Below are 12,123 nucleotides of genomic sequence, written 5' to 3'. Positions count from 1 at the left end.
AACCTGATGGAGGTCAGTATAGATGGACTAATAGAACAAGTCCCACACACAGCTAGAAGCCCAAATATTTTTTCAGAGGTAGATGCAGAAAAAAATTAATTTCAGTTTGCAACCTGATGGAGGTCAGTATAGATGGATTAATAGAACAAGTCCCACACACAGCTAGAAGCCCAATATTTTTTCAGAGGTAGATGCAGAAAAAAATATATTCAGTTTGCAACCTGATGGAGGTCAGTAAAGATGGACTAATAGAGAAAGTCCCACACACTGCTAGAAGGCCAAATACTTTTTCAGAGGTAGATGCAGACAAAAAATTATTTTTAATTTGCAACCTGATGGAGGTCAGTATAGATGGACTAATAGAGAAAGTCCCACACACTGCTAGAAGGCCAAATATTTTTTCAGAGCTAGATGCAGAAAAAAATTATATTCAGTTTGCAACCTGATGGAGGTCAGTATAGATGGACTAATAGAACAAGTCCCACACACAGTTAGAAGGCCAAATATTTTTTCAGAGGTAGATGCAGATAAAAATTATTTTTAATTTGCAGCCTGATGGAGGTCAGTATAGATGGACTAATAGAGAAAGTCCCACACACTGCTAGAAGGCCAAATATTTTTTCAGAGCTAGATGCAGATAAAAATTATTTTTAATTTGCAGCCTGATGGAGGTCTGTATAGATGGACTAATAGAGAAAGTCCCACACACTGCTAGAAGGCCAAATATTTTTTCAGAGCTAGATGCAGACAAAAAATTATTTTGAATTTGCAGCGTGATGGAGGTCAGTATAGATGGACTAATAGAACAAGTCCCACACACTGCTAGAAGCCCAAATATTTTTTCAGAGCTAGATGCAGAAAAAATTATATTCAATTTGCAACCTGATGGAGGTCAGTATAGATGGACTAATAGAATGATGCTATGCCCAAAAGATTTTTCTTCACTAGGTGCAGTAAAAAAATTGGTATTCTATACACAGGTGGTATATCTTGCAACACAGATAGGCTACTACACTGACTAACACACTCTGCAATAGGCCAAAAAGGATTAGCTTTGCTAGATTCAGCCAAATGCTGTGAAAAAAACTTGCACAGCACTGGCATAGACCTGCCTGGCAAAAACTCATAGGAACTGATGTAACCTAGTCCTGAAAAGGACTGCAATTACAATTAGTCTTTACTCCCACAATCTATCTATTTAAGAGCACAGACCTGCCTGATAAAAGTCGTAGGAAATGCTGTAACCTAGTCCTTAAAAGGACTGCAATCACAACTATTCCCTACTCCCAAGCTATCTGTAGATTTGTGCGAAAATTGGCTTGAAATTAACAATGTATAGCGCACACAGCAACAGCGGTGCCGTCTAACACGCAGCTGCAGCAGTGAGAAAATGGTGGCGACGGGGAAAATGGCTTGGTCTTATAGGGCAAGGACATGTGACATACACTGCCAATGACACATGCCCTTGCTTGTGTGAAAAAAAGCACTTCGCTCCGTGTGTGCGCTGCTGATAGGCTGACAGATTGCACCTCCCCACTGTAAATGCGGGAAAGAGAAAAAAAAATGGAGATCTTCATTGTTGCTGCAGAGATCCATCCCCTGACCCTCCCCCCACCCCGCTGTACACTCAAACTGCGTATTAACATTAATTTTCATCATTACTGAGAAAAAATCCAGTTATGATTTTGGTGCATGAACAGTTATCGAACATAACCTCGAACAGCCGAATTTTTCTCAAATTGTTCGTGTTCGCCGAACGGCTCGAACACCGCCCAAAACAGCTCGAATTTGAGATTGGCGAACAGTTCGAGTAGAACAACGCTCATCTCTACCAAGCATGTGAGGTGCCGTGTTATGGACTAGGGGCTCAGCGGGTAAAACCGGAGACCGACCGCTGACGCCAGTAGACGACGCCTGAAGAAATCATCACCGGAGTCAGCTAAGTGTAAAAACTGTCGTTTACAACCGGTTCAACTCTGCTATATCTAGTTAAACTGTGAACTGTCAGTTAAAGACTTTTACTTGCTACTTCCCTTGTTTTCCCCCATATTTTCCCCTGATACTCCCTGTGTGGAGACTGACCCTGTTACAGTAAATCCCCCCTGTTTATTAACCCTTTATTAGCTGCTCTGTGTTTCTGTGTCGCTGCATCTAAAGTACCTGTGTTACATTTGGCGTAGTCGGCATGATGCAGTCTTTAGACTCAGACACTGCAGAGCAGTCCATCCTGGGAGCCCGTGAATCTAGCTTGCCGCTGGGGGCCATGCTCAGCAATCTCCCAAAGTTCACCGGGGACAATATGATGCTGTGGGACTGGATTAAGAGAGTTAGGAGTATGTTACGTATGCATCCGATGACCCCAGCTATGCAAGCCGAAATAGCCTTACTGGCCCTGGACAGCGATGCCCGACAATCCGTGATGTACCGCCCTCCACATGACCGGGATATTGTAGAAAAAGTGGTGCAGATACCGGAGGAGATGCATGGGGATCCCACCAATGTAGGAGAGATGAGGATACAGCTGTTTCACCAAGTGCAGCAGGAGGGGGAGACTGTGATGCAGTATGTTAATGCCTTACAGAGGGTGCATGCTTATATCACTAGAAAAGACAACATGCGGAATTTGGGAATGGGCCCCCCTGACGTGATCTAAAGAGACCAGTTTGTGGCAGGCCTCAGGGATGTGCAGCTGAAGCAGGCCTTGCGGGAGCGCCTGCGCTCCAACCCACGTATGACTTTTCTAGAAGTGGGGGCCGAGGCACGTGTGAGAGAGCAGGAGATGGGGTTGACGGCCCTGGCAGGAATAGTCCGGAGTAACGAGGTACCCACCACGCCTGCAGGTGAACCGGCATGGGCTCGAGATATGCAGAAGGAGATACAGTACATGTGGGATGAATGGTCCTGTCTCAAGAAGACACCTGCCCCGACACCAGAGATACCCAGATCGATTGCTCCAGTTATGGAAAGAATTGAATTCAGGACCCCCCCTGCAGGAGAGTACCATAAGGGAGTGAGGCAGCCCTACACAGACAGAGACACGACCTGCTGGAAGTGTGGAGGCGCAGGACATTACGACAGGGGCTGTGCTAGCCGAGGGCGGCCCCTGTCACGGCAGCCGTTAAACTAGCGGGCTCCGTGTTTGGGGACACAGCCCGGAGCCTGAGGAAGGGGAAAGAAAAAGAGGAAGTCCCAAAGACCTGGTTTACACCAGCCCGACTGTCTGGGCCGAAATAAGCGGTCGGGCTGTTCACTGCCTGATTGACACGGGATCCCAGGTGACTAGGATGACAGAAACCTACTTCCAACAGCGATTTCCAGAGATAGCGCGGCCTGAATGGGGACCAGTAATTAGACTCACGGCAGCTAATCAATTACCCATACCAGTCGCAGGGGTGGTGTGGATAAAGATCCGAGTGTGTGGAAAAGATGTGGGAAAAAAAGGAATCGTCCTGGTCACAGGGGGAACCAGAAGTGGACCCCCGGTGACCCTCGGAATGAATGTGCTGAAAGAGATCAGGCAAATCCTGATTAGTGAGCCAAAGGAGAGTCCTCTAGACCAGTGGGACCCGCAAACCCCCCAAAGAAGGGTCTTTCTACAACTAATCCGAACTGCCCAGGCTCAGGAGACATCGAGTGAAGGGAAGATCCTGGGGAAAATAATAGTGTCAGCAGCTACGGTGATCACCTTACCGCCCGGACAAACTGTACTTACGTTATCCGCACAGGCCTGCACACCTCTTGTGCGGGTCGAAGTTCAGATAGAACCAACATCGATGGACAAAGTACCCCCCGGACTCTTGGTGGCTCGGACACTGTCCACCGTTCGGGGTGGCAATGTTATAGTGTGGTGTGTTAATCTGGGCATAGATGATCTCACATGCCCTCCCAGGGTGAAAATAGCCCAGATTCTGGGAATGCCAGAGAAGTTGGTGCGACCTGATGTGGTACAGCTGTCCACTGTACGAGAAGACCCCTGGCGGTCACCGTATCACCGGAATCCCACTGGGCTAGTGCGAAGGGGGGACGAAGGATCCAAGAACGAATGCAGGCTGAATTGACGAGACTTACACCTCGACAGGTGCAGCAGTTTGTAGAGGTGCTGGAGCGGTACCAGGAAGTCTTTGCTTGCCATGAGGATGATTTTGGTTGCACCGAAGCCATTATCCATGAGATTCCCACGGGGAGCACTTCCCCAGTGTGGGAGAGATACCGGCAGATACCTCCCCAGATGTATAATGAGGTTAAGTAGATGCTAGCCCATATGTTAGAGAATGGTGTGATACAGGAGAGTCAGAGTCCGTGAGCAGCCCTGATTGTCCTGGTCTGGAAGAAAGATGGGACCCTGCGGTTCTGTGTGGACTATAGATGATTGAATGCCTGTACAGTACGGGACTCTTACCCACTACCCAGAATCGAAGAGTCCCTGTCGGCCTTAGGGAAGGCAAGATAATTCTCCTACTTGGATATGGCCAGTGGGTACTGGCAGGTGCCCGTGGCCGAACATAACCGTGCGAAGACGGCGTTCATATTACCCATGGGACTCTTCAAGCTCAATCGGATGCCCTTCGGCATGACTAATGCCCCCGGGACGTTCTAGCGTCTGATAGAGAGGTGCTTGGGTGATTTAAACTTCAAGGCGACACTGATTTACCTTGACGACATAATTGTCTATGCCGCAACCTTCATGGAGCACCTCCAGCGACTAGAGCAAATACTGTGTCACCTATAGAGTCATGGCCTAAAGGTGAAGCCCCAAAAGTGCCACCTGTTTGCAAAAAAATCGAATATCTCGGTCATACTGTGTCCGGTGAAGGAGTCAGGCCCACCCAGGAAAAGATGGCTGCTGTACAGGAGTGGCCTACCCCGAAGACAGTGAAGGACGTTCGGGCCTTCCTAGGACTTGCCGGGTACTACCAAAGATTCGTGAAGAACTTCACCTGCATAGCCAACCCATTGCTGGAGCTACTTAAGGCAGTGCCGGTGGGCTCCAAGTATCTGGCGATTTGGTGGGGAAGAAGCCAGGAAGAGGCTTTCCGTGCCCTAAAAATGGCCCAGACCGAGGCCCCAATACTTGCCTATGTGGATTTCTCCCAACCCTTCATAGTCCACACTGATGGGAGCCTACATGGTCTGGGAGCCGTGTTATCCCAAGTACAGGAGGGGAAAGAGCGCGTGATTGCGTACGCCAGCTGCTCCCTTCACGACTTCGAGAGGAACCCGGATAATTATAGCTCTTTCAAATTAGAGTTGCTGGCTCTGGTTTGGGCAATGACCGAGAAGTTTGCAGAGTATTTGTCTGGGTCCGAAGTACTGGTGAGAAAAGATCACAACCCGCTGGCCCACCAGGAGAATGCGAAATTGGGGCCCCTGGAGCAGCGGTGGGTGGCCCACATGGCCAGGAACCGGTATAAGATCGCCTACCAGCCTAAGGCAGAGGAAACTCATGCCGACGCCCTCTCCAGCGTGACATATGAACGGCCTGATCATGACCGCGATGAAGATTTGGAGGCAGATGAGACCCCTAGCTTCCGAAGTTTCGTGAGACCGCTGGCCGCAGCGCAGGGACAGATCGGAGGGACGTCGGACGAACAAGTGCTACGGCGGCCAAGAGATGACTGCATCCGACTTCAACAGACTGACAGAGAAGTTGCTCAATTACGTCAATGGGTGGCTTTGCGGCAAGTCCCCAGTCGAGAAGAGAGGAGTACCCTGTCCCCGGGAGCACTGAAGATGCTGGGACAATGGGAGAGACTGTGTTTGCGAGACAGGCTGCTGTGCCGACAGGTGCAGCGACTGCGAGAGTTCGGGACCACCTGGCAAGTGGTGATCCCAGAAAAGTTGGTTGGAGTAGTGGCTAAGGAGGCTAATGAACGAGGGGCTCACTTCGGACCAGAGAAGACGTTTCAGTGGTTGCAGATGCTGGTGTATCATCCCTGACTGCAAGCAACAATAGAAGACACTTGTCGAAGATGTCGGAGCTCTGAGCTGGTTAAGCCCCCGGAGCAGCGGGTCACCATACAAACTATTGTGACTTCTGCCCACTTGGAGGTACTGATGATCGACTATTTGACTGTTGGACCATCGCATCTTTGGTATGAACATTGCCTGGTAATGACACACCACTTCACAAAGTTTTCGGTAGTGACCTCGACCAGAGACCAGACCACTGAGTCCACTGCACATGCCATCTGCCAAGACTTCATTTGGATGTACGGCTGCCCAAAGAGGATTCATTCCGATCAAGGCGCCTGCTTCCAAGCCCGGGTGATGGAAGAGCTGCACCAGTTGTACAAGATTGAGAAGCCACGGACTACTCCTTACCACCCTCAAGGAAATGGGGCCTGTGAATTCTTTAATCGGACACTGATCCAAATGCTCCGCAAGTTGGAGGAAGATCGGAGGGTACGGTGGCCTGAGTTTGTGGCCGAGCTGGTGTGTGTCTACAACAACCGAGTGAATAGTACGACGGGTTTCACTCCTTATACCTTGCTTTTCGGGCGAGAGATTACCGAGTTAGAGCTGGACCCCAAGGAGGACTACCCACAGACGGGGGTGTCTTCCTGGGTCCAGGAACATCGGCATCGACTTCAGACCCTCCAACGGTTGGTACAACAAAAGTTTCAGGAGCTCAAACATCATGAGACATTGCCTCTTCGAGGACAGCTCTGATGCCCAGGGAGCAGGTGTTGGTTCAGGACAGGAGGCCCCGGGGCAAATTAAGTAGGCGGTGGGAACGGACACCGCACAGAGTGAAGCACAGGATTGGCGCTGAAGGACCTGTGTATGAAGTTCAAACTGAGGGGGCTGAAGGAGCCCCTACCAAAGTGGTTCATTGTAGTATGCTGCGACTCTGTCTAAAGATGACGAGGATGGAGAAGAATCACCTGCTTCTAGAGAGGGTCCTGTCACAGTTGCCCCAAGCCACGATGTGGATGAAGAAGAGTTGTTGATTCAACAGCATGGACAACAGCAGGAGTGCCTCCTCACCATTACAAACAAAATCAATTCATATGGTACCGTATCATCCAGGAAGTCCAAGAATGAGAACGTTTGATGAAGGAACTCTCGCCAGTGGAATGGCAAGTTAAAGGAGAGCGGGAGTGTAAGGGGGAAGACCGGGGTGTAAGTACTTTCAGAGCAAGGGATCCGGAACTGCCGGGGCTGTGCCTCTGGTTGCAGGGGGAAGACAGACAGCGAGCTCAGGAGTCAGGTAACTAGGAAGCTGGGGACGTGTCCAGAATCAGAGCTGGGTGGTCAGGTGACTGAGAGACTGGTGACGTGGGTAGAGAGAAGAAGAGATGAGGACATTTGCGCGGGAAAGCAGAGCTGGGTCTTGCTCAGCAGAGCAGTGTGAGAGGGTCCAGGTTCCTGGCTCAGGGACTGGGAGCAAGAGCCGAGTGCAGTGGACTGGAGGAGTCAAGCCGACTAGAGTGAGAAGAGACGCAGGGTCTGTGGAGCCGAGCACGTGAGGTGCCGTGTTATGGACTAGGGGCTCAGCGGGTATAACCGGAGACTGCCCGCTGCCACCAGAAGACGGAGCATTGTTTGGGTGGGGACACCTGAAGAAATCACCACCGGCATCAGCTGGCAACTGCCTTGTGGAGGAAAAGAGTCAGCTAATTGTAAAAGCTGTCATTTACAACAGGTTGAACTCTGCTATATCTAGATAAACTGTGGACTGTCAGTTAAAGACTTTTACTTGCTACTTCCCTTGTTTTCCCCATATTTTCCCCTGATACTACCTGAGTGGAGACTGACCCTTTTACAGTAAATCCCCCCTGTTTATTAACCCTGTATTAGCTGCTCTGTGTTTCTGTGTCGCTGCATCTAAAGTACACGTGTTACAACAGTTGTGCCGGTAGTACCGTCTATAGCTCAGAATAGTAGCTCCTCCTCCTCCTCCACTTCCTCATTGTCACCCAATCCATGTTGGGATGAGATGAGGCTGGGCTGTGTGTATTCACCCTGTATGGTTGCTTGTTCCATCTCATCGTGTTCCGCCTGCAATGCATCCTCTTTGTTTGTGAGCAGAGTGCGTTTCATAAGACAGAGAAGCGGGATGGTGATGCTAATTATGGCATCATCGCCGCTCACCATCTTGGTGGCGTCCTCAAAGTTTTGGAGGATGGTACAGATGTCTGACATCAATGTCCACTCCTGAGGTCTTATGTGTCGAGTCTGAACTGAATAGCGACGGCCTAGTTGATGTTGGTAGTCAACAACTGCCCTCTTCTGCTCACAAATCCTTTCCAACATGTGCAGTGTAGAGTTCCAACACGTGGGGACATCACACACCAGTCGGTGAACCGGAAGCTGCAAATGCTGCTGAGGCATGGCAAGGGCAGTCGAAGCTTTAGCTGACTTTCTAAAATGGGCACACAGGCGGCGTACTTTGACAAGCAGATCAAGCAGATCCGGGTAGCTTTTGAGAAACCACTGAACCACAAGTTTAAGTACATGGGCCAGGCATGGTAGATGTGTGAGCTCATCTCGCCTCAGAGCCGCCCAGGTTCCGTTCATTGTCACACTCAATCATGCCTGGCTTTAAGTTCAGCGGTGTGATCCACAGATCTGCCTTCTCTTTCAGATCTGTCCACAACTCTTCAGCATTGTGCGGTTTATCACCTAAGCATATTAGCTTCAGCACAGCCTGGGGCCACTTGGCCGAGGCAGTGCTGCAGTGATTCCAGCTTGTGACTGATGTGGACATTTCGGAGATGTAGGCTGAAGGGATGGAGGAGGCTGAGGAGGATGAGGTGCAGGAGCTGTAGACTTTGGGGGCAACCCTGATTGACCTAGGGCCGGCAATCCTTGACGTCGGGAGGATGTGTTCCGTCCCAAGGTCTGACTTGGTCCTGGCATCCACTATATTAACCCAGTGTTCCATCAGCGAAATGTACCATTTCTGCCCACAAGCACTTGTCCACTTGTCTGTTTTTAGGTGGACTTTCCCTGGAACTCCCTTTTTGAGGGCTTGGCTAATCTTGTGTGACACTTTCTTGTGTAATGCGGGGATGGCACACCGGGAGAAATAGTGGCTGCTGGGGACAGAGTACCGAGGAACGGCTGCCGCCATCAGGTTGTGGAAAGATTCCGTCTCCATGAGCCTAAAGGGCAGCATTTAAAGCACAAGCAGTTGCAAAATGTGGAAATTTAGTAGTGTCACCTGTGAGGTGTTAGCTGCGTATTTGTGCTTACTTTCCAAGGACTGGGGTATGGACAACTGAACGCTGCGCTGGGACAAGGACGTGCTTCGTGATGCTGCTAGTTGAGAGTGTGCAATGACAGGTGCAGGGCTGGAGGCATCTTCGCACTATGAACAGGGTATTGGCTTGCACACACAACAGCGGAAGAAGCAGTGGTGTCACCCACAAACACTACTCCATGACTTGGGGTTCGGCCTACAAAGTTTTGTGCTTTGCTGCCATGTGCCTAATCATGCTGGTGGTGGTCAGGCTGGAAGTTTTCCCGCTGATGCTGGCCTGGCAAGTGGTGCAAATGGCCTTTTTGGGGTTATCGGCAGTCATTAAAAAACTGCGGCCACCACACTGTTTCTTCCTGCCTGTTTGGGTGCTTTGCCTCCCTCCCCCTGTGTGCTGCTGTCCTTGCTCTGCATGTCCTCCTGCCAGGTTGGATCAGTAATTATATCATCCAACACCTCATCCTCCACTTCCGCACCCTGGTCCTCCTCCTGAATTTCTGGCAATTGTGTCTCATCATCGTCCACCTTTTGTGACACTTTTCCACTGTCGCCTTCAAATCATCGTGGCTGCTCAAATATTTGGCATTGCTACATGCGATATCCTTTTGCCCCACTTCAAGTGGACTGGGCGAGAGGCCCGAATCTATAAATGGAAAAGTGAACAGCTCGTTGGAGTGCCCAAGTGTGGGATCAATTATCGCCGGGCACTCGGCATGTTGGGAGGAGGAGGATCAGGGTGAGGATTATGCAGTCCAGACTCACAGCTACTGAGACTTGACAGTGTGGAAGACAGGATGGTGGTGGTGGCTAAGTGACTGGAAGCATTATCTGCTATCCAACCAATAAGCTTTTCACACTGCTCTGTGTTCAATAGTGGTGTTCTGCGGTCCCCTATTAATTGAGACAGAAAGGTCTAGCGAGAAGATGTGGGTGTTTGATTTGGCACATTTTCAGCTTGCCCACGGCCTCAGCCTCTGCATGCACCATCACCATCATGTCCAGCTCCCATCCCTTGCCACGTGCCTTGCCCATTTTAAATGGAGGACAATATCTTCCATGCTCACTACAAATGGCTGAATTTGGAGCAAACTTATATGTGATCCGTGTGACGGACAAACCACAGTTTTAATTAGCTGGCCTGTAGCTAATTATTTTTCACAGCGCCGACCTTGTGTCAATCAGTTCACTGACAAACTGCAACAAAATCTAAATGGAGGCCAGAAATGGCAATATTTTCAGCGCAATTATATATGATCCGTGTGACAGACAAACAACAGTTTTAAATTGCTGGCCTGTAGGTATCTATTTTTAACAGCAAACTTGTGTTAGCTTCACTGACACTGCAACAAAATTTCAATAGAGGCCAGAAATGTCAATATTTTCAGCACAATTATATATGATCCGTGTGATGGACAAACCACACTTTTAAATACCTGGACTGTAGGTAACTATTTTTAACAGCAAACTGGTGTCAATAGCTTCACTGACACACTGAAGCAAAATTTTAATGGAGGCCAGAAATGTCAATATTTTCAGCCCAATTATATGTGATCTGTGTGACGGACAAAACACAGTTTTAAATAGCTGGCCTGTAGCTAACTATTTTTTCAGCGCCGGCCTTGTGTTGATCAATTCAAAACACACTGCAACAACATTTAAATGGAGGCCAGAAATGGAAATATTTTCAGCCCAATTATTTGTGATCTGTGTGAGGGACAAACCACAGTTTTAAATAGCTAGCATGTAGGTAACTATTTTTAACAGTGACCTTGTATCAATAACTTCGATGACACACTGCAACAAAATTTAAATGGAGGCCAGAAATGGCAGAATTTAGAGCGAACATAGATGTGATACGTGTGATGAAAAACCACAGTTGTAAATAGCTGGCTTGTAGGTTACTAGTTTTCACAGCGACCTGGTGTCAATAACTTTACTAACACACTGAAACAAAATTTAAATGGAGTCCAATATTTTCCACATTCACTACAAATCTCTGGATTTTTATCGCTGTAATATGAAAAGGATCTGGCGGTATTCCGCAGTGCCAATGTAATGCCCAAATGCGCTTGGTATCACAAATCCTAGAAGGGTGTCTTGAAGAATTCCTCCACAAGAGGCCCCATAACCATTCACACATCTCCACCTTCCACCTCACAACACCAGAGGAAGCCCGTTAGGGATTTAAATTGTGAACGAGGAGCCAGGCAGTTCAGTTCCTCTGGAGAGTTCAGCAAGTACAGACCTGAATGCAGAGTCGAGCTCAGTCAGTCTGTTGAGAGAGTTCCTGCAGAGCGAGACACAGAAACAGGTCAGTCTACAGTAGAGTACGTTCCAGACTCAGTTGTAGCTCAAAGAAGTGAGCTTTAGGTGTGCCGGCGCCATAAGATCGGTGAAGCGCGGCAAGCTGCTGTTAGTGTGAGTAGCCCATTGAGGGCCCGAGTAGGCCGAAGGCGAGTAGAGAGATTTAGTTCATAGGGGGCAGAGGAGCTTAACTAGCTCACCCCGAAGAAGAAGTAGTTACCAGACCCTGGTCCTAAGCTTACCGGGATCTCCACGACCCAGTAAGATAAACCGGAATCCCTGGAGTACTACAAGTCCCAGGATTGCTAAAGTGCTGATACGTACCAGAGCCAGGAGACACATAGGCCCCATAAGTCGGGATTGTGTAATCCAAGAAAAGGCCCTACCACAAGGTGAGCCAGCGCAGGACAGAGACAAAGTTAGGCCTAGCTTCAGTCAGGTCAGAAACTTACTGCGCAGATTCAAGAAACAGGAGGCCCAAAACCTGCTCATTGGGGAGGATCCAGACATACACCCTTCACCCTACAGTGCTCCGGGAAGTGCCTGAATTTCCATCAGTAAAAGGTACTGAAGTGACTATCGTGTCTGTCCCTGTTCTTGCTCTGACGCGGCTGGGT

The sequence above is a fragment of the Phyllobates terribilis genome, unplaced genomic scaffold (assembly GCF_046119375.1).
Source record: "Phyllobates terribilis strain yellow unplaced genomic scaffold, ASM4611937v1 Scaffold_1__5_contigs__length_1240528914, whole genome shotgun sequence".
Lineage (NCBI taxonomy): Eukaryota > Metazoa > Chordata > Amphibia > Anura > Dendrobatidae > Phyllobates > Phyllobates terribilis.
Note: the sequence above shows the minus strand (reverse complement) of the source record.